The sequence below is a fragment of the Felis catus genome, chromosome D2 (assembly GCF_018350175.1).
Source record: "Felis catus isolate Fca126 chromosome D2, F.catus_Fca126_mat1.0, whole genome shotgun sequence".
Classification (NCBI taxonomy): Eukaryota; Metazoa; Chordata; class Mammalia; order Carnivora; family Felidae; genus Felis; species Felis catus.
Genome location: NC_058378.1, coordinates 9524659 through 9550917, shown reverse-complemented (window position 1 = coordinate 9550917; position 26259 = coordinate 9524659). Strand labels below are relative to the sequence as shown.

Genomic DNA, 26259 nt, shown 5'->3' with positions numbered 1-26259 from the left:
TTTTTTTCCTTCCCACCTCATTTCTTTTTTTTTTTTAATGTTTTATTTATTTTTGAGGCAGAGAGAGACAGAGCATGAACAGGGGAGGGGCATAGAGAGAGGGAGACACAGAATCCGAAGCAGGCTCCAGGCTCTGAGCTGTCAGCACAGAGCCCGATGCGGGGCTCAAACTCATGAACCGTGAGATCATGACTGGAGCCGAAGTCAGACGCTTAACTGGCTGAAACACCCAGGAGCCCCCTTCTCACCTCATTTCTACCAGCAATACAGATTAACTACTTTTCAACCAACCTACCTTACAAGTTTTAGAACTATGTTGAGAGGCACCTGGTGACTCACTTGGTTGAGCATCTGACTTTGACTCAGGTCATGATCTCATGGTTCGTGAGTTCAAGCCCCACATCCATCTCACTGCTGTCAGCTTGTCAGCCCAGAGTCCCCTTCTGATCCTCTGTCCCCCTCTCTCTGCGTCTCCCCAGCTTGCACTCTCCCAAAAATAAATAAATATTTTAAAAAACAGATGAAAATAATCATGAATCACATGTGATAAATGACTCTTTCACTCTTTAATTCAGATGTAGGCCACACATAATATTCAATGTGGTGCATCGGCTTCAAATTAATTATGTTACAAAAGGAACTGATGTTTAAACTTTCTTTTTTTATCCTTCTCCTGAAAGATGCTAGCAGAAGAAGATATTTTGTTTTGTCATCATACATACTCCACATAAATCCACCACTTGTGACCCACCTTTGGTCACCACTTATGACCAAAGGACAAAATTCAAAAATGGGAAGTTTCGCTCTAAATTGTCCTTTAATTCTTGTCAGCTTCAGAGTTCTCGAATTCTATGATTGTAAAGAAAAATTAAAGCCAAAACTACCAGTGAAGCTAGACATAATCTCCAGTAGGTTTTTGCTCACTGGAGACCTGAATGGAAGTGTATCAGTCTATTCAAGCTGCTGTAACAACATATCCCAGATGGGGTGTTTTATTTTTTTATTCTTTTTTAAAAATCTTTTAGTGTTTATTTTTGAGAGAGAGAGAGAGTGAGCATGAGTGGAAGAGGGGCATAGAGAGAGAAGGAGACACAGAATCTGAAGCAGGATCCAGGCTCTGAGCTGTCAGCACAGGGCCTGATGCAGGGCTTGAACTCACGAACTGTGAGATCATGACCTGAGTCGAAGCCAGATGCTCAACTGACTGAGCCACCCAGGAGCCCCTGCTCTCACAGTTCTGGAGGCTGAGGGTCTGTGGTCAAGAGGCCAGCAGAACTTGTTTCTGGTGAGGCCTTTCTCCTTAGGTTGTTGACAGGGCTTTCTCACTGTGTCCTCACATGCTGTGTTCTCTGTACCTAAGCAGAAAGAGGGAGTGAGCAAGAGAAGAACAGTCAAGCTGAGGTATCTCTTTCTCTTCTTATCTCAACACCAATCCTATTAGATTAGCCCCCCCCTTATTATTTAACCTCATTACTTAACCTTAATTACCTCTTTAAAGACTTCATCCCCAAATGCAGTCACACCTGGGGCTTAGGGCTTCAACATATGAATTTCAAGGGGACAAAATTCATCCATAACAGGGAGAAAAACAAACATAGGGTACCACGGGATACAAAATTTGTGTATATTTTACATTATGCTGAGTTTCTCCCTTCTAAGTTTTTTGTGTCTTTTAGTAAAAGAAACAAATTGAACTGACATTTAACAGCTTGCCACAGCCAGCAGGTATAATCTACAGGGTCCAATTTTAGAAGGTCATGAATTATTTCATTACATTGTTAAAATGTCTTTATATTGAACATAATATGTGAGATACGTACGTACATCTTTTTTGAAAGTGATATTTGAAATGATGCCTCTTTAGAATTATTTCTTTTGCTTTTAAAATAGCTTCTGGGAAAAGCACTGGTTAGCCTATTACATTCTAGCCGTTTCGTGGGCCCCGTAGAAACACTAGTTAGTTTATATGAAAGACATTTTCTTCTAATTTATAGAAACAAAGAAGTACACAAGAATCACATCTAATTACAGAAAGAGCCAGCCGACAGGCGTTAATATTATTGGTGAAGCTCCTTTTTGTTACTTTTCTGTGTACAGACGGAGAAAGGTGAAATTGTAAAGTCTGAGTAATACCCTTCACACTGTTTTGTATGTCTAGTTGAATCTAGCCTCCAACCTTTATCTCAACGGTATGAGATTAGGTCTGCGAAAATTGGACTGGCAGGCGGTCCTTTTCCACGAACGTAGGAGAGTTTTCTTCTCCCATTACCGCTTTCTACCAAAACTGAAATTCTCTTCATTCAATTGTCTGCTGATGCTGCCTCAAATTTCCAGAACTCTGGGTGTAATGAGACTTTTTAAGAATCTCAGTAGCCACTCCTACTGACTTCAGGCTCCCGGAGCCATGAGAATTGACCACTGCCAGCCACCAAGACTCAGCCGTGCCCAGGTCCCGAGTAGTAAAGAAGCAGACTCGTCCTCTCCAGTTGGCAGCTTCTGAGAATCCTGTGACTTCCAAGAGGTCCAGGGTGGGCCTTGGTAGAGCCAGTGTTTACAGTTCATCATCCTCAAATCCTGGTTTGCTCTTCTCATTCTTATTTAAAATAGATGCCCCCACCCCCCAATTCAACACACCTCTGAAGGCTAGGGACCCAGGGATCTGCTTCACTATGACCAGGGCACTCACTCCAGACTACCAAACCTTGCCCGTGTTCCTAGCCACTGGCTGAGGTCTTGTCAGCTCAGACGAGCCACCGAGTCTGCTCCCATCCTGATGATGAGTACGGAACCTGTCTTGAAGGCTTCTAAGACTGTGTCCCCCATCAAACGGGCCCACTGCCCACCATCTTGGCTTTGCAATGGCTTAGACACTGCAGTGTGGCAACACTCTCCTGGACAGCAAACCCCCAAAGTGGGAGCTTTTCTTCAGCTCCCAAATGCCATTCCCACTTACTGCTTCTCCCCTTCCAGAGTGTTCTGTTCTCAGGAATATGAAAGTAGAGCCTATCTATCTTAGAGGGCTCAGGATCCACTAAAAATTCTCACGGTGCTGCCCGGATCAAGATCCATTGACTGTCAGCACAGGCAAAGCAACATCTCAAAAATGTTTTGGATATTGCTGGACCTGCTGCACCTCTACCCATTCAAACCGAGAGTGGTGTTAATTGTATGTCTTGGATGAAGTAAAATAAGAAGGAAGGACAGAGAAGGGGAATGGTAAATGGAAAAAGATGAAGCAATGCCAAATTTGGTCTCAATGATCCCTGTGGAGCTGTGGTGCCCCAACACAGAGCAAACAGGCAGCTGTTTCTTTATCTATGAAATGTAGACAACAATAGTTAGGGCTGTGGTGATTAAATGACCGGGTGTATACAAAGGGCTCGGGGGGCGCCTGGGTGGCTCAGTCGGTTAAGCGTCCGACTTCAGCTCAGGTCATGATCTCACGGTCTGTGAGTTTGAGCCCCGTGTAGGGCTCTGGGCTGATGGCTCAGAGCCTGGAGCCTGCTTCCAGTTCTGTGTCTCCCTGTCTCTCTGCCCCTCCCCCGTTCATGCTCTGTCTCTCTCTGTCTCAAAAATAAATAAACGTTAAAAAAAAAATGAAGGGCTCGGAATGGCACCTGCAACATGGTGAGCGTTCGTAGATACTTGTCACTGTTGTGGTTACCGCTACAACTACGTGCGACTGGAAATGCAAAGGAGCCAAGCTCGGACAGCAGCTCTACCCACCACTCACAGGACAACCCTGAGACAGTGATTTGATCCCCGAGCCTCATCTGCAAATTGGGAAGAGTAACAAAAGAATGAGTCATTTCATTCATAAGAACCATTTCATGTCTTAATTATCTGTCTTTCCTTTTCCTGGGTAGGCTGGCTTAAAAATGAGAAGACAGACTTTGAAAGGAACTAGTGAGGGTCCAACACAACATCTGAATGAATGCAGATACTTAGTGAATCCTGTGTTTAGATAAGAACTTAATGCAAACCAGACTTAGCATAATATATACATTTTTAGAACCATATTTATCCTATTCCCATAAAGCAGGCTGTCAGACACAACTTTGTCAAAACACGTGTTATTTTGGTCTTTGATAAGCAAGTTAAAAACTAAAGCTATATCATGAAATTAAAAAGGAGAATATTCTAGATCTTTCCGAAGAGGCTGGGATCTAATTTCAGCTGAATACCAGAAGTTAAATTAGTTAATTAAGCTTATTTATTTCGGAGCTGTGAGCAGGGATGATGCTGTCTAAATCAGATGGCTGTGGGGCACCTGGGTGGCTCCGTCGGTTAAACATACGACTTTTGATTTTGGTTCAGGTCATGATCTCACAGTTCATGAGTTCGAGCCCCACGTCGGGCTGTGTGCTGACAGCACGGAGCCTGCTTGGGGTCCTCTCTGTCTCCCTCTCTCTGTCCCTCCCCTGCCTGCTCTCGTGCTCTCTCTCTCTCAAAATAAATAAATAAACTAAAAAAAATTTTAAACATCAGGTGGCTGTGGGTTCAGTTATCACTCACTTAGATTGCAAAACATCTGCTCAAGTGTTCTGTGTCTCCCAGGAGATCAGAGCAATATGCATGCTCACAATAATTAGGAAGTAGGCAAATAATGTGAGTTTTTGGAAAAGATTGAAGGAAATGGGACCGTTCAGATGGTTATACTAAAAGTCCAGACCTGCCACCTTGTTGCTATCTCATGACCTCTGTAAATACCCACTGATACGACACAAAGAAACAATTAAAGACACTAACAAAAGAGCCTACGCATCCTAAAAGTAATGTTTTGTTGGCCTATTGAAAGAATCTTATCATCTGTGGTTCCTTAATTATTATTCTGTGTCTGGCTTTGTGTTCCTCTTTATTTGGCCTACTGCAAGATTATGACAACACTCTCTGGAATCGCCAATCATATTTTCATCATATAACCCTTTGAGCCGTGTCTACTGGGATTTGGTAGAGCCTGTCATCTACACACGGAGAGCTGACGCTCACCCTCAATGAATGTCATGTGCAGTTAATTTGCGATAGAAGTAATTTGAAGTTGTGACGGAAGCCAGTTCCCTCACTGGTCCTCACAATGAGTGCTTTGCCGAGTCTAACACTAGAGAAACTTAGAGATTCTTCGAGGTATTCAGTCTCAGTTATTATTCAGTCTCTGATTCATGTAGTGAATGAGATATTTTTATTAGCAGACACTTGAATGACTGGATAGTGTTTATTTTGTCATTAAATGTGTGACTTAATTTTATTTTATTGAGATATGTATTTACATATTCAAGTGATCATAATCCTAATACATAGGCATGTTAGGACTTCTACTTCTGCTTCAACTGTGTTCTGGAAAACCGTTCATTTTAATGATAAAATCCATATGACAAATACGTATTGAGCAATTACTGTGCGTGGGGGACTTTGCAGGTTACAGTGACAGGACTGACACGGGCCTCAGTGAGATCCACTTGCCCTTGGGTTCCCTAGATTCTATAAGGAATCAACGGTGAAAGATGAAGTCTAGGCTCCCTGGCATGCCCCACCTGGCAGAAAACATCCGGTTTGTTAGAGACCAGAGACAGAAATGTCTGTATCCTCCCACTGACATGCTATTTGATGCTTTTCCTAGCACTTCCTCTAGTTACAACAGGAGTGTTAATGCTGCCGCACATTCCCTTGAAGTGCCATAATACACGTATTATTTCCTGAGGAGATGCTGGGATCTACCAGAAGCAAGGCCATAGGTAGAAAAGGCCAGAGAGCCTGGATTCAAGTGACCTCTGTTCACTCACAGCCACAGCCTCAGTTTACCCATGCTCTCAGGAGATGATCAGCTTCAGCTGTTCCTTCCAGAGAATGCCCTCCTCTGCTGGGGCTGCAGGGAGAGGAACCGTGTGAGGCTTCACTTGGGTCCGGGACCCTTTTCCCAGAGTGGGAGAGGTCCCTTGATCGAGAGCTCCGCCAGTGCAGGCAATAGCAGAGTGAGAGGCCCTCAGGGAGAATGAGACAGCAAAGGAGGAATGTTCTCTTAGGATAATGCTTCTCAGACTGAGGCAGCACCGGTGACTTTTCTTTCTTTTCCTTTTTCCCAATCTTCTGCAGATCGATTCTTTCAACAAAAGATACATACAAGACACGCATCTATTTTTCATTATGAATGAAGTATTTCTTTCTGTCTCCGGGCTTATCTTGCAGACCACACTCTCAGAGGCTGCCCTGAGCTCCTCTCGTCCTGCGCACCCTGGGAACCCTCACCCTCTCACCTCACGGCCTCTTCCCCTCCTATGGTCTGACCTCACTGTCACCTCTCAGGAAACTGCAAGGTTCTCCTTTTAAAAATCCAGCCACATCTTGTCAGTCCCCACCCCCAATTCTGCCATAGCACTTATGGTTCCCTCCCGACCCTGTGTTGTCCGTGACGTCCTTCACAGGAGCACGCTTCCTTCACTCTCTCCCCGTGGAACGTGGTGTCTCTTTCTTTCTCTAGTCAACCTTCTAAAAGCTTTCCTAAAGTTCTAGCCTAAGTGTCAGGCTCTATGCACTTTAAATATATGAATGTCAAGGGTGCCTGAGTGACTCGGTTAGTTGAGTGTCTGACTCTTGATTTCGGCCCAGGTCGTGATCTCACGGTTTGTGAGTTTGAGCCCCGCATCGGGCTCTGCACTGAAAGTTTGAAGCCTGCTTGGAATTCTCTCTCTCCCTTTCTCTCTGCCCCTCCCCCACTTGCACTCTCTCTGTGTCTCACAATAAATAAATATGCTTTAAAAAAAAATGTGAATGTCAGTGTCTGAAACGCGGTTGGGGGATGTTAAGATTTGACCCTCTCCTAATGTGAAAAGGGCCCTAAGCAGGAGTTAACTGCATGTATACGTGTCCATCGTGTCTGGAGAAGGTAGCAGACCAAAGCTTCTGAGGAAGGTAGATGGTGTTAACCCACTTGCTAACAAAGGAGGGTACCATCACTAACTTGTAAAATGAAGGGATGTGCAGTATTTTTTGTTTTCTGTTCTTCTCCCTTTGTGTCCCTTCACTCTGACGGGGGCTTTGATGGGTATGAGGAGTGGAACTATACAAAGATCTTTTTGTAGAAAGTCAGTACATGTGTTTCTTCTGCCAATGACAGGGATCTTAACTCTCTGACCACCTGCATCCTCATCAGTGATATGCGGTGGGTCAGTACCAGGATCACATTCCCTAGAAAGTTCCATAATTTTCGTACATTGCCTCAAATCTTTTGTTTAACCTATTGATTTTTTTCATCCCGGGGCTCTATGTTAACCTCATTTTCTTAATTCTCTTCTAGCATCTGTGTTCTGGTCAGAGGCCAAATAAATGACATTCAGAACTTCTACTGAGGTACTATAAGGTAAGATCTTTTTCTGGGTTGAGTTCTTTGGTTTTAAAAAAAAAAGGCTGTATGGCTTGATCAGTGAAACAGATTAATGAGGAATAGGAATTTCTAAGTTGGTGTTTTCAAGTATGATTTATAATTGTTCTCTGTGCATCTCAACATAGATAACACAGTCGTGCTTGATTTCTGTCTTAATACAGATACTTTTTTTTGGCTTTTTGCTCATAATATTCAAAATTACAGTGAAAGCATGTCGGTTAAAATATGAAATGTTGTTTTCTTTCCAATACTCATTTGTCTCTTAAGTGTAGCAAGACGGGGTTATTGGAAATTAGTGCCAAATGTTTGAATTTTTAGCGTCTATAAAATTTTATAGCTTGTCTAATTTACAGAAGCTTAAATATTATCCCTTGATTGATATCACCTTATATAAAACGCCATACAAAATCTGATAGTGAATATAAAGACAGAGCAACATTGTGAAAAAGCTCCATTTCCTCTCAATGTTATTGTTAATACCTTCTCTATTCAGCAGACAGTGTTATTGTCCTAGTCAATATCCCTTCTCCCTCCTTCCTTCCAAAAATCGTCATCATCACCATCATCATCATCCTGGTATTTTGAAAGGCAGTGAAACGCCTTGTTTAAATACCATCACGTTCCCAGACTCCTTTACTGAGGCCACGTAACCTGGTTCTCACTAATGACCCTGGATGGTGGGCCCCAGGGAGGACTTCTCTTCCTGAATTTATTCCCTTCCTGCACTCATTCCCTTCTTGACTTAAAAGATCAGAGCTTCAAGAGCAGAATATTTTGGGAATATTGTTATTACTTCATCTTCTTACCTGGAGAGCTGTTCTAACATTTGTAGCCATGGATTTTAATTTGTGGAGGTGACTGAGTGTTGACATGGAGAGGTCAATGCCATTGAAAGGAGAATTTCTTCCTTACATATGCTGAGAGAAGGGCCACTCTGTGCCACCAGGCCACCTGAGGAAGCACCGGGTTTGGTCAAGAGGCAGAAGATGGGAAGAGGAGAGAGTCTGAGTCAGCAGTCTTTCCCGGGAGTGTCTGTGGGAACAGCTGTGCAGGGTGGGGCATACGGTTGAGGATTGGCCAGTTAAAATTGTGTGAGGGGCTCTGGGCTGTAAGGGTGGTCCCTGGCCGCTGGGTGACTTAGGGCTGAGGAAACACTGGCTTGGTGTGTGAGTTAGAGGAGAACTGGGACTGTGGATCCAGGGTTGCTTGGTTTACACATGAAAGATGTGCTCTGGGCCACGCCCTTCGCTGTCTCTAAGAACTGGGTAGCCCTCTTGTTGGCGTGAGCGCTGGGAGTTGTATGCAAGCGCTGAAACCTAGGAATCTACTCCTGAAGCCAAGAGCACACTGTATACACTGTATCTTAGCTAACTTGACAATAAATTATTTCAAAAAAATTAGAAAATAAAAATAAATGAAAAGAACTGGCTAGCCTTGACGGAGGCAGGCTCTCCCTCAGCAGCAAGGTTTTAAGATCTCAGAACATCATAAAATACAGAAAGAACATGCCTGATACACAGCACAACCCCCCCCCCCCCCGATCTTGAGATCCCAAGGACGAAAGCCACAGCCAGAGATGTTAGAGCAGGAAGGTAAAATGAACTTGACTCCTTGATGACATTCTTGCCCTCCGGTGAGCCTACCATCAGCTCTCCTGTGGGATGACTCCGATAAATCCCTGATTCTCTAGATCTCTTGACACTCAGAGCCCAGTCCAGACAGCACTGATTCACGGGCGTTCGTACCCGGGGGTTGTGCTAGACATGCCTGTCTTTAATCTTGGCAGTAGTGTGCAGTCAGGGTAAGTGTTATTATCCCCATCTACAGATGGGGAAACTCACACACTGAGTGTTAAGGTTGAGGTTTGAGCTGGACCTTCCGGTGCCCTTCCCTGTCCTCTGTTACCCTGATGCCTATCCTAATAGCATATGCCAGGAGCCTGTGCTTTCGGTATTCACATCTGCTGGCTAGTCAGCAACATTGCCAATTCATTACCCCTTTGAATGCTTCCTCTTCGATAAGCCAGAATTTCCACTGGATTGTCCACTTATAAAACCAAGTGAACTTAGGCTATTCCACATTAAAAAAAAAAAAAGAAGAGAGAAAATTCTAATTTGGGGGGATCAGATTTGATTGGAATTGCCTGTGAAAGCAAGTGAAGGAAATATTAATTCCAAGGTGGGTTTTTTTTTTGTTTTTTTGTGGGGTTTTTTTGGCAGTAAAAGTTTAGAACTCATGGTCTCAATAAGGCCACCACAATTCAGCTTTTAACCTATGGTCCAAATATTAAATATTCTCCTTCCAACAATCTCTGTTCCTTTACTCGCACTTGTTGGGATCGGGGGAAAATGCAGGTAAAAGATAAATTATATAAAGAACTCCTTTCCAAAGAAAGTCATGCACGATATTGAATAAGGTACTGAGCTGAGTCAGGGAAGGAGGTACTTGTAATGGAAAAGTCTCTGGGCTGGAAAATACGAGGGGGGCAGTGCAGGTGACAGCCAACTCTTCCAAGGCTTGAAAAACACCAGCTCACCTCTCTGGACCTTTGTTCTTTATTTGTAAATGGAGGGTGCTAGATATTCTGATATTCTCTTCGTGTAAAACAATAGCTTTCTTTGTCAGATCTCCTTTGCTAAGGCAGGGAAACGCCGCATCTACTAAAGTCAAACTTTCCTTTTGGCCACTGAAGCTACAATTTCTCAGTACTTTCCCTTTTCCTTTCTTTTCTTTCAAATAGATCCTGAATCTCTTCATTTCTTTGTGTCTCTTCTGTCACGACCCCGCCCTAGGTCATCATTCTGTCTTTCCGGGACAACTGTGTGAGCTTCCCGATGGTCTCCTGGCTTCCAGGAGACTGGGGAGCCCGGAGCACATCTCATTACTCTCCTGCTGGAGACCTGTTGCAAACCCTTCAACTCCTTCCTCTACATTAAGAGCAAAACCCCCAGTGCACAACAATGACCTATACATCCCATACGATCCAGTTTCTACCTGTACTTGACTCCTTGCTTCCCAACTCCAGCAAGTGTCCTTTTCACGGTTCCTTGAATGTTTCTTTGTGTTCTTTCCCCCGACACCCCCGGGGCCCTGGCAGTATAGTCCCCTGGCTTGCATTGTGTGTCCCTGGTCCTTCCAATTCGGATCTCAGCTGCTTCAGCCTTCCCTGACCACTCTCTGGATATGAGCGCCAGCCCAGGTACCCAAACTGAATTCCTTTTAAAAACTAGAAATTTTATTTTGTAAAGCATACGAAAATACCCATGTATGGCAAAAGCTACGTACGCATAGAACTTAGGGGATCTAGGAGAGACGTGAAAAATAAGGGGTTTAGGCCAGACGTGAAGAATTCAGCCATGTTTGTTTATGGTTTATTATCTCTTGCCATAGTGTGATCTAAGCTCGGTGAGGGCAGGGCCTTATCTGTTCCTTCCTTGGCAAAGCCCACAGTGCCTACAAGGATGCCTGGTCCCTGCAAGAAGCTTAGTAAATATTTAGTGAATGAATGAATGTAGAGGCAGAAAATGCCGTAGATCAAATATCCCCCCCCAAAATTAAGCAGTGCTTACAGATGTCCCCGAAGAGTCTATTGCTTAGGAAGGAAGGGGAAAAAAAAAAATAAAAGTAAAGATGAAAAAAAAAATTCTGGGGAGAGGGACAGACAGCAGGGCACAAGGAAAGAACAGTAAATCTTTGGGAGGGATCGCTTCAGGTATTTTTACAAGCAGTATTTCTGATCTGTGGTGATGGGTGGCGGAGGCCAGTTCTTTGGATCTTACAAAGATTTATTAGCTAAGCCTGACATGTGGACGATCAGAACTGTTTGTTGAATGAAGGCCCAAAAGAATGAAATAATAAATTATTGAACTGCTAAGAGCATTTTGCCTTTTTTTTTAAAATGGGCAGGATAACATTCCCTTGATGCCAATATTTAGTCCGTGTTAGTAACAGCCATTCCAAATACACTGAGTGTGAAGAATGTTCCATGAAGCAGAATTTGGTTACTGCGCTAGGCATCTCCCTGAGAGCATTTCAGAATTTATTCCATCTTCAAGTAAATTGTCACAGTGACTCTCCAGGATGGCATACCGTGGTAACGTATTAAAATGCTGATGGGAAAATGGAAACTAGAAAAATGTCTTATCTGTCAATTAAATGATGTAGCCTCGTGGGTCGATTACAGCAATTCGGGGGCTTTTTGTTTTCTGCCAATTGAGATTTGACAGCTGTTTATAAAATATTTACATTCTGATTTCAGTCACATTGACAACACTTTTGGGTCTTTGGAAGATGATAATTATACGTTAGGAAAACGTTAAAAAAATTCTGAAGCTGATCTGTTGAGGGGAAAAAATATCTGGCTTTTTTCAAATTGTACGAAGGAAGGAAATCTACTTTATTAAAGGATGTATTTCTAATAAAAGTCAGGAATAATAGACGTTTGTGATCCAAAGACGTATTGAGTGTCATATGAGGGAGTATCTTTCTTCACCTCGCCTGTTCTGGGAACCTTATCTTTTCTCAGTCAGCTCTGGCTAGCTAGATACATGTTTCTCACGTTTCTTTACTTTATTAGGCGTACATAATGTTTGTATGGTACTTGGGTGAATTAGACAGGATTTGAGAGCATCTCTATGGAATTTTACAGAAAAGGAATTGAATATATATTCTTAGTACTCGAAAGAAGAGAAAATAAAAAGTATTGGGGATAATACTAACTATTGAATTTATATCGAATTTTCAAATAAAATACTTTCAAATGTTTTTCATGAGAAGTGTAAATTTACATGCAGCTTTTCTTTATCGGGGATCATGTTGGAAACAGTGACCTCTGATTCTTTTTTTTTTTTTTCCAACGTTTATTTATTTTTGGGACAGAGAGAGACAGAGCATGAACGGGGGAGGGGCAGAGACAGAGGGAGACACAGAATCGGAAACAGGCTCCAGGCTCTGAGCCATCAGCCCAGAGCCTGACACGGGGCTCGAACTCCCGGACCGCGAGATCGTGACCTGGCTGAAGTCAACGCTTAACCGACTGCGCCACCCAGGCGCCCCAGAGACCTCTGATTCTTGATCAGTATCTGTCTAAAATCTTGACAGCCACTGTCTGTGTGATGCTTTGTAAGAACAAGTAGGTGATAGAAAATTTGAAACCTATTTTATAGCCATTCAAGGGTTTCCTGTAACTGACATTATGTTTGAAGTATCTAACAGCTATTACTTTCTTTCACTGATGAATGTTCTGTTGAAGTTTCTTAAGGTAAGGCAAATGATTTTGGAATCCAACCTAACTTTTTAGTATCAAGTATATTAAGTTTGTATAAAACATATATTCTTTTATAGCCATCACCCTGCACATAGTTTGGACCCCACTAAAAGGGCACGTCAGTCATAAATGGGCCAAAGTGGGCTTGAGTTTATCTGTGGAACCAGGAGAAAAAGTGCAGTTGGAGGCCCAGGGCCCACCCCCTTCCCGTCCCTGGCTCTTCCCTGTCTTTCCAGGGACCTCGCTCTGGGACCATTCATGTAGACACTCCCTGTGAAAGTCTAACACGCCCCCTCCCCACTGTGTCACAGCTGTCCCTTGGCCAGCCATGGGGTCCCAGGGACACCTAAGGATGCATCTGGTGAAGCCACCACATAAGCCCTAGAAGTGAGCAGACCTTTGGTGAGAGATTCTAGGGACCTGCAGAGATGAAGCCTGGTCTAAAAGAAACCCAACTCCCTGTGGGCAATTCCCATGCAGAGGGTCATGGCCAGAGGAAGTCCAGAGTGGACACAGATACAGCACTTCTCCAACACTAACATGGATGCACCTGTTAAAATACAGATTCTGATTCAGAAGGGCTGAGGTGGGCCTGAGCTTTGGCGTTTCTGATATGCTCCCAGGTGAGGCTGATGCTGATGCTGACTAAATTCTGAGGAGCAAGACGGTGATGCACAAGGTCAAGGCCAGGGTCCTACCGTCTGGGTTGCAGGGCAGTACTGGACAGAAGTATCTGCTTTGGGTGAACACAGAGACATGGGCCTGCCACAGACAGCTGTCCTCGCCCCCAGGACCTCCCAACCCAATTCTATATCATGTCCCTTGGCAACCTGTGTCACCAGTTGTCCCTCCATCAGCTCCCAGCCCCTTGTCCACGTGGGCAGCTGCCCACTCAGGGGCTGGGCACTGAACTTGATGTCCAGGTGTCAGAGCCCACCTTGGCTGTGCTCAGAGTGTCTCAAGGCCAGGTGTCCCCAGCATGCTTGCAGCCAGGGAGAGCTCAGCACCAGACCGGGCTCAGGCACACCTGCCCCTGGGGATTGCTCCCCCCAACACACACACAGGTCCCTGAGGGCATATGCGCCTATCTTACACCCTGGGGCACTTCACCCAGCTTGTGGGAAGTCCTACAATCAGGCTCAAAAAGGCACATTAGGGGGAAGTGGTAAATCTAATAGTTCTCTAGCAAGATTATACCTCATTATATGAAATTGGATTAGAAAGTTTTCAGAAGTGACCCAAATAAAAGCAGTGCATAAAAAAATGATTAAGTTCTCAGAGGAACCTTTGAACCAAAGAGAAAAGAAAATCCAAATTAGGAACAAAAGAAAACAAAAGAAAAGAAACACTGGGGGGCACTTGGGTGGCTCAGTCGGTTAAGCATCCAATTTCGGCTCAGGTCACGATCTCACGGTTTGTGAGTTCGAACCCTGCATCGGGTTCTGTGCTAACAGCTCAGAGCCTGGAGCCTACTTCAGATCCTGTGTGTCCCTCTCTCTCTGCACCTCCCTGCTCACACTCTGTCACTCTCTGTCTCAAAAATAAATAAACATTAGAAAAGAAACGTTTGGGAAGTAAATATAGGTGTTAAGCCATATACAAAAGAAATAAAATGCTACCCAACAATTGATCAAATCATCAAAATATATCACAGAATCTCACTTTAAAAATTTTTTTTAATGTTTATTTATTTTTAAGAGAGAGAGAGAGAGAGAATGAGTATGAGCAAGGGAGGGGCAGGAGGAGAGAGAGAGAGAGAGAGGGAGAGGGAGATTCCAAAGCAGGCAAGAATCCCAAGCAGACTCCACACTGTCAGCAGTGAGCCCGATGCCAGGCGCAAACTCAAGAACCATGAGATCATGACCTGAGCCGAAGTCAGACACTTAACCGACTGAGCCACCAAGGCGCCCCTCACAGAATCCTGTTTAAGACAAACACACAAACAGTATCGGGAGATGGGAATCAAAAATTAAAAAATATTATGGGATGACTATAAAAACTTGTAACAAAAAAGCAGCTCTAGAAAACTGGAGTAATCAGATAAAGTAATAAAGGTGATTAATTTCATAAAAATCCAAGTTTGGAGTTAGTAGGTGATACTTTTTAAATAAAAGAGGGTTTTAGACATAATTCCATAACATGGAGAAATTCAGTTACATTCCAAGAGAAACGAAAGAGCTCGTTAGAATGAAAACATCGTAGGGGCTCCTGGGTGGCTCAGTCAGTTACACGTCCGGCTCTTGATTTTGGCTCGGGTCATGATCTCAGTTCCTGGGATCAAGCCTCACATCAGGCTCTGTGCTGACAGCACAGAGCCTACTTGGGATTCTCTCTCCCTCTCTGCCCCTCCCTGGTACACACTCTCTCTCTTCCTCTCTCTCCATCTCTCTCTCAAAATAAATAAATAAACTTAAAAAAAATTGTAGAGGGGCACCTGGGTGGCTCAGTCGGTTAAGCCTCTGACTTCGGCTCAGGTCATGATCTCACGGTTCATGGATTTGAGCCCCGCGTCGGGCTCTGCGCTGACAGCTCAGAGCCTGGATGGAGCCTGCTTCAGATTCTGTGTCTCCCTCTCTCTCTGCCCCTCCCCTGCTCATACTCTGTCTCTCTCTGTCTCTCAAAAATAAATAAATGTAAAAAAATTTGTTTAAAACCCGTAGAAAGGAACATTAAACACAAGCCACAGTCTTCACACCAGACAACATGCAGCATACATGGAAGTATAAGAAGAAATAAATTCAAAGTGCGTATAAGGATGACTTGGAAAGAAAAGATCTCATAATGTGATCAAAGGCAAAAGCTGTCGAAGTGCTATATTTACATTCTAGTGTGTCAGAGGGGAGAAAAAAAGAAAATCCATCTACACAGTTTCTTATTATTCCAAGACTGCAAACTCTATCCAGTTTTCTTTACAGCAAAGGAGTTATTCAATTCCTGCTGGATGTTCCTAAGAGAAATTTTAGATGATCTATACCAATGCTTTAATACACAGGGTCTATTCTCAAAGAACGTGCAGTTCCATTTAGACGGGAAGCCAGACACATTTTTTTTTAATGTTGTAAAGTGTTAAATACAAGACCAGGTATTAGCCATGTAACTAAGTAGTTTAAGTACCAAACAGATCATTGACCTGTTGTGGTCATGGGCTATAGCCTTAGCGTGTTTACATCCTTGATGCTTTTCCAGTGATAGACCTATGTGAGCTTGTAGAACATGTTTATGAAAAGGGTGTGTTAATGACATGCCAAAGCAGAATAAAAGGTAACATTTTTCATGGCTTCAGGGGCACAGAGACACCCCTCAATAAAAAGGGATGACATATATAGAGGCTGGAGAGAGAGTAGGACTTACATAGGCAGAAAGAAACCAGAGAACATTGCAAAGGATCACAGGGCAGAATGCAGGTATCATCCGTGTGTGTGTGTGTGTGTGTGTGTGTGTGTGTGTGTGTGTGTGTGAGTGTGCACGCGTGTGCAGGGAGTGGTTTTCAAGGATGACGAGAGAAGAGGATGAGCAGAATGAAGAGGACTTTGTAATTCTAAAGCAGCTTGGATTTTATCTGAAAAATCACGGAATACCACTGAAAGAATATGAACTAGGGGATAACGTGAGAAAAATTAATTAGGCAACACTATGTGGAGCTAGATGGAAAGTGGGGAAAATATGTGGGTGACTTTAATCAGGAACCAAAACGTCAAAGGCTGAAGAGAAAGCTACCCCCAGGAGGGAGGAAAGCCTGGATTCAGAAAACAGCACAGCGAAGTCTCTGTCTTCTTCTTTCCTAGTCGGTGTGGTGTTTGCTCTCTCCTGTCTTCACACCTTTCTGTTCTTTTGATGATTTGCCTTTCATATGTACATGTCAAATGGGTTCAAATCATAAAGAAAAAGCAAACAACACCCTGCCTAGGTTCTCTTTTGATTTCTGTCTCTCCCTCCTTCTCTTCCTCCAACCCACCAGTGACCCTAGTTCCTTCCTTAGGTTTCCTCCTCCTCAGTCCTCAACCCTCTGTAGCCTGGTGGCTGGTCCCCCTGCCTCACTGGAACTGTCGCTAAAATGAGTGAAGATCTCCTGGTTGATGAACCCTAAGAATTTTTGATCCACAACTCTTTTGACATCTCTGCAAGTTTTGCTGCCATTGGTCTTTTTGAAATTTTCTCTTTGCTTGGAATGCAAGGAACTTCCTCTCCTTGAATCTCATTGTACCTTTTTTTTCCCTCATTGCCATTCTCCCTCCCTCCCTCCCTCCCTCCTTCCCTTCCTTCCTTCCTTCCTTCCTTCCTTCCTTCCTTCCTTCCTTCTCTCTCTCTCCTTCTATCAGCTGCCTAAGTGCAAATTCTCTCCTCTGCCCCCGCAAAGTTCTGTTCAGAATTCTCCTTATTTCATTTAACTTCCAGGCTTAGACTATGACCTCAAATCTGTGCCTCTAGCTTAGACACCTTTCCCTAGTTCACATCTATCTGTATCTGTAGAGACAACTCTCTCTACAGGGTTTCACCACATGCTCCAAAGTCAGAACGGCAGAACTGAACTCCCCTGTTCCTCTTTCCACTCTCTGCTTCTCCGTGTCTCTGTCTTAGTGCTGTGTGTGTTATACAGGTGCAACCCAGAAACTAGATAAACCCTTTCTGTTTCTCAAGTGAAAATCTAATCTTAATTCCACTGAGCCACTTCTTGGCTGTGTGACCTTCTACGTTACTTACCTTCTATGGCTCTCAGTTTGCTTATTTATAAAATGGACAGAATAGTAACACTTTTCTCACAGAAGGGCTGTGAAGATAAGAAATGGCACATTGTAAGCCCTCAATACGTATAGCTATTGCATTGTTTGAAATAATCTGACTCCCCATAGACTTGAAAAGAAAAAAAACCCTAGTTTTCTTAGCATGTGATTTGATTTTTGCCTAATTCTCAAACTTCTTTCTCACCATTTCCCAACTTCCACCCTGCTCTCCACCCTTATAGAAGACACTCTAAGGTGCCATTCTCTGCCCACCATCCCCCAAGCTCATGAATGCCTCTTCCTGGTATTAGATCATGACTTAACCATGATAATTTCCCCTGATCACCAAAGTGTATGTGGGTAGGGGTGCCTGGGTGGCTCAGTTGGCTCAGCGTCTGACTCTTGATTTCGGCTCCGGTCATGATCTCATGGTTCGTGAGTTTCAGCCCCACGTTGGGCTCTGTGTTGACAGACTGGAACCTGCTTGGGATTCTCTGTTTCCCTCTCTCTCTGCCCCTCCCCTGCTTGCTCTCTCTATCTCTCTCTCTCTTTCAAAAATAAATAAACTTTTTTTAAGTGTAGGTGCTTAGCTCTTCTTGCATTTTTCTCTTCGATCTCAACTAGTTTTCCTCCATGTGCTTCTGGAAAGCCATTGCCTCAGAGATTGTTCCTTCTATGTTGCCATCGAGCACAGATCTTCATCTCTACCTCTGTACTATCAGCTTCTTGGTGGTAGAGGATGTCCTATTTATCTGTAGGTGGGAGTGGTTTCGAGAAGTATAACCAATAGGGTGTGGACAAAACAGAATAACCGTTGGCCGTGCCAATTGTGCACCTAGAAATGGCTCTAAATATGGGTGAGTCAGCCTTCACCTCAGCTGAGTCTGAGGTAGCTGCAAAAGGGAAAGTTTGAAGAGGACAAGGCAAAAGGAATATGGGGATCCTGAGGAAAAGCTAAGTCAAAGATGTGAGGGGAAAAATGGAAGCCGGCTGGTAGATGGTTCACAGTGGAGGAGAGGTCCGTGGGGCCCAGTGGAAGGGGTGGCTGGCAAGAAAGGAGAGCTCATGCTGACCTGTGATGGATTTATATCTGCGTAAAATCTTCCGGAAGAAGATTCCAAAAAAGAGAGGCTTTCAGTGTCAAGAATGAGCAAAGGACAAAACATACATGAATTTGTGATATATAGGAAGTTGAGATATAACAATATACACACAGTTTTAATGAGTTACGGGGTTTTTTTTTGTTATGGTATTTGTGGATGTAATGCCATGTATAATAGTATATTATAAATATACATTTTTATATGCGGCTGACCCTTGAAAACACAGGGGTTAAGCGTGCTGATGCCCCATGCGGTCAAAAATTCATGTATAACTTTTGGCTCTGCAAAAACTTAACTACTAATCGCCTACTGTTGACTGGGAACCTTACCGGTAACACAACAGTTGATTACCATGTATTTCATATGTTATATGTATCCTAAACTGTATTCTAACAGTAAAGTAAGCTAGAGAAAAGAGAATGTTCTAAAGGAAATCATAAGGAAGAGCAAATACATTTCTCACTTATTGTCTCCCCAAGCCTAAGAGACTGGGCAACAGGGCTCTGTGTCCCTGAGTTCAAGTGGGGGACAGATTTAAACCTTCTGGATTTAGAAGAACGGGTCTGGAGAAAGCACGCCGCGTGCCCAGCAACTGACCTCAGGGGCCTTGTTTTCAGGCAGACCTCTGTGTCCTGACTCTGCCCCCTTCCGTCAGCTTCAGGGCTCTCGTCACGGCTGGTGGTGGTGAGGAGTGGACTGGGTTGGTCTGGACTCTGGAATGGACTCCTGTGCCAGCCCCATCATGACTGTCTCTGTCAACTTGGGCCAGGCACTTAGCCCTTTCCGCCTCAGCGCTTATCATGTAACATGGTGATTAAAGCTGGTCGTGAAAATGAGCAACAAATAAGAACAATGCTATAGGAGCACTTGGGTGGCTCAGTCGGTTGAGCGTCTGACTTCAGCTCAGGTCATGATCTGAGTTCAAGCCCCACTGCTTCAGATTCTGTGTCTCCCTCTCTCTCTGCCCCTCCCCCACTCATGCTCTCTCTCTCTCTCTCTCTCTCTCTCTCTCTCTCTCTCTCTCTCTCTCTGCCAAAAATAAATAAACGTTAAAAAAAATTTTTTTAAAGAAAAAGAAATTGCACATAAATTTCCCAGCACACAACAAGAGAGCGTAAAGAGAAAGGACAGCCAGACACTGGTGACATCCTAACAGAAATGGGGGGGAGAGAAAGTGACTAACGGTTTGAAGGCAAAGTTTTTAAAAACTTAATTTGTAACCAAACGGCAGCCAATTAAAGCCTGGTGAGGTGGGCAAGGCCCAGCTTTTGTTTTGAAGCTGATAAATTTAATAAAAAGTTCTTCATTTTCACTTCAGTAAAGGCCAGGGGAGATTTCGTGTGTGCACAGGCACATTTCCAAACACGTATCTGTAATTGAATGAGATTTTGTACTGGGAAAGGACATTAATTACCACGTTATATCAGAGCATCACGCAAAACACTTAAAACTAAGTAAACTATTTAATTAAAATACTCTGTTTTTTTTTAATGTTTATTTATTTTGAGAGAAAAAGAGCATGAGCCAGGGAGGGACAGAGAGACAGAGAAAGAGAATCCCAAGCCGGCTCTGAGCTGTCAGTGCAGAGCCCGACTTGGGGCTCAAACCCATGAATCGTGAGATCATGACCTGAGCTAAGATCAAGAGTCGGATGCCCAACAGACCCAGGCGCCCCTAAAATATACTGTTCTGTAGCATCATGGATATAATATAAAAACAGGGTGTTAAAATGTGTATATTCTGTGTCTTGATTTCCAGATGGAACCACCAGTGTCCAAGGGCAAATCTAGAACAGTGCCTGGGACATAGTAGCTACCAGATGGTGGTGGGTGAATAAATGAACAGATAAAACCCCTGTTTGCAACCTACGTAGCTTACATTGGAGGGTCTCCATCTTAGGAAAAAATAGCCAACGCATTCTATTTAGATTCTTACAAACGAATGTAACACAAAATTGTGCCTAATGCTAGAAAGCACTATGATGAAGGAATTTTGTATGAGTTGATGTATCAAATCCAAGAAAAAGGGCAAGGCATTCTGAAGTACATATCATGTAAGCGTAGGTAGGATTGTGTTCCAGGCAGTTGGAAAAAGGTTTTTGGTACAAAATCATACCATTAAAGTATTACCTGAAATAATGTTGTATTTATTGCAAAATCAAAACATTCCTATGAGAGAAGAAGGAAGGCAAGATTTTAAATTTTTTTAACTTATTTTTTGAGAGAGAGAGAGTGCTAACGGGAGAGGCAGAGAGGTGGGGGACAGAGGATGCAAAGGGGGCTCTGTGCTGACAGCAGAGATCCTGACGTGGGGCTCAAACTCGTGAACCGTGACCTGAGCAGAAGTCGGATGCACAACCGGCTGAGCCACCCAGGCGCCCCAAGGCAAGATTTAAAGCTGGTGGTGATGCAGCACAGCACGGGAACAGGGAGGGGGTGTTCAGAGAAGCTTGAATAGTAGTCCTGACTAAGACAGAGTTGGGGATTCTCTGTCCTTCCTTCTTCCCATTCCCCAGGCTAGTCTCCAGAATGAGAACGTCAGTGACCTGAGTGACTAGCTTAGTACTTTCTGAGGGGAGTATGAAGAGACTGGTACTTTGGGAGTATGAAGAAACTCGTACCCAGGTGACTCAGTCGGTTAAAGTGTCCGACTTCGACTCAGGTCATGATCTCATGGCTCGTGAGTTCCATCCCTGCATCAGGCTCTGTGCTGGCAGTTGAGAGGCTGGAGCCTGCTTCAGATTTTGTGTCTCCCTTCTTCTGCCCCTCCCCCACTCGCACTCTGCCCCCCCCCCTCTCAAAAATAAACATTAGAAAAAAATTTGAAAAAAAAAGGCAACTGATACTTAAAGTGTGATCCATGGACAAGCATCAGCATCACCCAGGAACTTACTGCAGATGCTGAATCTCAGACCCCATAGCAACTCTTTATTGAATTGGAATCTGCCATTAACAAGCTCTCAAGGTGTGTGGGCTTCAATCTTAAATTAAAATTTGAGACGTACTGTTCTAGGGATTAGAAACGTGGGCTTTAATGCAAGGAGATCTGAGTTCAAATCCTGATTCCTCCTCGGGCAGGCCAGTTATATAATACTGTTTTATCATCTGCCCTCTGCACTTATAGGTATGTCATAAATACCCTTATCTTGCTGTAAATGAGATAGGTACACGTAAAGAATTTGTGTAGTACCTGTCTTTCAGTAAGAAATCAATAAACCTTAGCTATGTTTATTATTTCTCTAATGCAGGGCAGGAAGAAAAGGAGATAGTGAGGAAGGGTTCTCGCTATGACCTTACTCTCTCCTTTCCCAATCCCAGACTCAGCAGGAACTTGCAAGCAGATCTGATAGTTTCTCAGAGTTTCCTTCTGCCACCACAAGGTTTTTTTTTTTCTATTTACATTCCTATGGACAAGTCACTTAACCTCTTTGAGCCTCAGTGTCCTCCCCAGTAGCATGGGATGGCCACATTAGCCTGTATCACAGTTGTGGGGAAAAAAAAAGTGAAGGGGTCCATAAGACAGTAGATTCTTTTCATTGTTCAAAGAGCGAGTCTGGAGAAGGTAGCATAATGGATTTCACAATTAGAAAGAATCCTCTCGGGTGCCCAGGTGGCTCAGTCAGTTAAGCGTGTGACTCTTGATCTCAGCTCAGGTCTTGATCTCCATGTCATAAGTTCAAGCCCTGCATTGGGCTCCATGCTGGGCATGGAGCCTACCGGAAAGAAAGAAAGAAAGAAAGAAAGAAAGAAAGAAAGAAAGAAAGAAAGAAAGAAAGAAAGAAAGAAAGAAAGAAAGAAAGAAAGAAAGGAGGGAGGGAGGGAGGGAGGGAGGGAGGGAGGGAGGGAGGGAGGGAGGAAGGGAGGAAAGAGGGAGGGAGGGAGGGAGGAAGGAAGGAAGGAAGGAAGGAAGGAAGGAAGGAAGGAAGGAAGGAAGGAAAGAGAAAGAATCATCTTACCATGAGAGGCTAAATAACTGAAGGTGCTGAATTACATCACTTTAGAGTAATGCAGGGTGGAATAAATGATAGGGCGTTCCCTTTTGATAAGAGGAGAGCAGGTGGATTCTACTGGCAGATGGGGAGGAGAGGGAGTTAGTTCCGTCTTCAGAGACAGAGGCCTCTGAAGTTTGTTCTTGAAAAAATAACGTAGACTTTCAAGGGATACTTAAGTATTTTGCTCTTTACCTATGTAGCAGCAGCAAAAGAGCGAGACAAAATTAAGGAAGTAGGCATAGAGGAAAAGTTTCTAAAGAGGATCAGAGGAAGGAATGATTGCATCTGGTTGGGTCTCAGCAGAGCTTCTGAGAGAGAAGATTTTTATGGTTGGCCTTGGGGGATGGAGAGAATCTTGAGAGGGAGTTGCAGTCTTATTGGAAGAAATAGCATGAGAAGAACAAGCCAGAAAAGCTTGATGCTCATGAAGGAAGAGTGAAGATTCTAATTTGGAGGCTCCAGATTGCCCAGGGTTGGAGAGGAAGAATCAGTCGTGAAGGTAGGTGGGGATCAGATTGTGAAGGACCCTGACTGTTCAATTCCTAATTTCTGCGCGACGGCTGGTCATACATAGATTGTTCTTGATTTGGGAGCTGACATGATCAGGGATGTGTGTCAGAACATTTATTTGGCACCCATGTGTGATGTGGCTTAAACCGGGAATAAGTAGAGAGACTAAATCCGTATTGGAGTGGCTCAGGAAAAGTAATCAGGCCCTGAGCTGGATTTGTAATGCTGGGAATGAAAAGGAAAGGACAGTTTCGAACAAATGCCTTTGTGACATGACTCTTCCTTGTCAGCAAGAATCATCAGTATTAGAGGAAACTAGAAATCACTCACTTCATAGTGAGCAATGCTCTTGCTAACTTCCATGTTTCAATATATTTTAAAGTTAGTGTGAGTAGAAGTGCAAATATACTAGTTTCTTGTTCTATTTTTATGTCCCTGTGTAAGGAAAAGAGAAAAAGGAAGAGTTCTTTTGATGTGTCATACTCTGAGACTTATGGTAGTTTGCTAATTATAAGTTCTATTATAGTAAGGTCTCCCAGACCCCAGTGATTACACAGCTGCAAAATTTGTAGCCGAAATGTCAGCCTGACTTAGTATTTTTGCAGGCCAAAAGGCCAAGCAAAGTAAAGTCAAACTGTTTCTCGTTTCTCACCAAAATTTGCAAGATCTAACAATAGATCTCAAGACTGCATCAAAAAACTTGCATCCATTCTTTGCCCTCCTGGACTGTTGGCTGAGCCGGGTTTTTTCCATCTGTTGAATGGGGGATAATCATGCTCTTCATCTATATCCCTGTCTTTGTAACAAAGGCTTTTTGAGTGCCTTGGTTTCCAGATATTTCCAGATACCCAAAATTAAACATAATTCGGATGTCCTCATACACATGGTGGCAGACCAGCTTTCTTTCTTGGTGTAAATTCTTGAAACTGATTAGCTACCTTCATCCACTTACTCTCAGAGCTGGGAGCCCACCTGACTTGTCATTTCCTTGACGTTTGTTAACCTGCCCTGTCAGGCTCGATCTTAGATCTTAGTGTCATCTCGATGTCTTCTCCATAGGGGCAGTCTTTCTAACGGCTTACCAAATAGTTTGAAATGAAACATTTAACTTAATGCGATCTCTTTTTGTTTGTTTGTTTGTTTGTTTGTTTGTTTGTTTGTTTGGTAAAAGTCAATATTAAGAAAATGCAAAGAAAAAGTACTGCCACGTAAAAATATTGATTCGGGATTGTAAGTGATTTGCAAAATGTTTTCATTTTTTCTTTTCAAATCTTTGTAATGAGAAAACCATTTCTTAGAGATACGAGAGATAACTGACCTATGAGTTATGTCAGTTCCTGGCGTGTAACACAAAGATGCAGCATTTGGGGGCGCGTGGGTGGCGCAGTCGGTTAAGCGTCCGACTTCAGCTAGGTCACGATCTCGTGGTCCGTGAGTTCGAGCCCCGCGTCGGGCTCTGGGCTGATGGCTCAGAGCCTGGAGCCTGTTTCCGATTCTGTGTCTCCCTCTGTCTCTGCCCCTCCCCTGTTCATGCTCTGTCTCTCTCTGTCCCAAAAATAAATAAACGTTGAAAAAAAAATTTAAAAAAAAAGGCTTTTTCCTAAGCATAACCATCATACTTTATTTTTATAATTTTGATGTGGTTTTTTTGAGAGACAGAGAGTGTGCTTCCGTGAGGGAGGGGAAGGGTAGAGGAAGAGGGAGACAGACAATCTTAAGCAGGCTCCATGCTCAGTGTGGAGACCAATGTGGAGCTCGATCCCATGACCTTGGGATCATGACCTGAGCCGAAATCAAGAGCTGGATGCTTAACTGACTGAGCCACCCAGGCACCCCTTGATGTTTTATTTCTAAAAGACACATCCTTTGATACGTTTTGGTGATTGTGCACATTATTTTATTCTATAGTAACGGTTCTTATGAATTTTTGGTTTTGAAAATGGAATAATGTTTTAAAAGCAACTAATCTTGTGCTGTTAAGTTTTAAGAAAAAGAAAGGATATTTTAATACTATACTAATATAAAGGACTTGGTCTAAGAACAAAAAGGACCCTTCAGGAGAAGGGCCAATAGGTATATTTTTACAAACTTTTATGAGGGCTATATTAACACGTATATACACCATTTCAAATCCATTAAAATTCTATTTAATGACATTAGTGTGAAATAAAGTTATTTTGGAGACAGCCATTTTACAGCAAAACATGGAGATGGAGTGCCTACAATGTCTCATTTTCTCTCTGTGTCATTGTGACTATAAAATTACCCAGCTCTGCACAAGAATATTGAAGAAAATGGAACAATACTCCGTAATATTTACTGCGCTCAATTTGGAACGTTCCAGGTAAATTGAGAGATATCAAGGTACAACCAAACATCCTGCCAAAATTTTCCCCTTGAAGAACCTAGGATTTCAGGAGTCAGGTGACCGGCTGACAAGGTGGCCTCAGCAGTTAAGGACTCTGCTGACTCAGCACAGAAAAGTCAGCAGCTTATATGAACGATTCATCAAGGTTGGTACCAGACAGGCATTTGAGAATCCACTTCTTTCACTGCCTTTTTATCCTCAGTCATTTTCCCCCCGCTGTCCGAAATATATTTTAGGTACTAAATCTCATGATAAAGCCATTTTAACTCTAGCTAGATTCTGTGATTTGAAGTATGGACAGGCAAGTCATTGGCCCTCAGAAGAACATTCACATCGGTGGGTTGCTTTTTAAAATAAGGCAAAAGCGGGGCGCCTGGGAGGCTCAGTCGGTTGGGCGTCTGACTTCGGCTCAGGTCATGATCTCACACTCCGTGAGTTCGAGCCCTGCATCGAGCTCTGTGCTGACAGCTCAGAGCCTGGAGCCTGCTTCCAATTCTGTGTCTCCCTCACTCTCTGCCCCTCCCCTGCTCATGCTCTGTCTCTCTCTGTCTCAAAAATAAATAAAAACATTAAAAAATTTTTTCAAATAAGGCAAAATCCCATTAAGAATAACATCTGTCTCCACTGCCCTTGGTGCCTTTGTCCTTTATAGAGCTAATATGTCTATGTTGTTCCCTCTACGGTCCTTGGAGAGAAATTACAAGATTTATCTTATTACTCTGACAGCTGTGTTATTGCATAACTACCGAAAAACTGAGAACAATGCAGTGTACTTTATTGGGGTTATTCTTAAGGGGTCTAGTATGTGCCCCTTTGTTAATATTAATTGGCAGTTCTTAGTATGCTCTGTGTGTGGTTCTCTCAAATGAGGAAAAGTCCCTGATTAGGGATTAAATGTCTAATAGAGTGAGACTAACTGTTG

General features: G+C 43.3%; 1 protein-coding gene across 1 annotated transcript in view; it reads left to right on the top strand.

Annotated features, from left to right (window-relative positions):
* Positions 1-26259, top strand: part of CHRM3 (cholinergic receptor muscarinic 3) — a 522351-nt gene that overhangs the window by 224878 nt on the left and 271214 nt on the right. The window contains exon 3 of the mRNA XM_011287200.4: positions 7292-7354. The gene's annotated coding sequence lies outside the window, so the exon portion shown is untranslated. The remainder of the gene's footprint in view (positions 1-7291; positions 7355-26259) is intronic.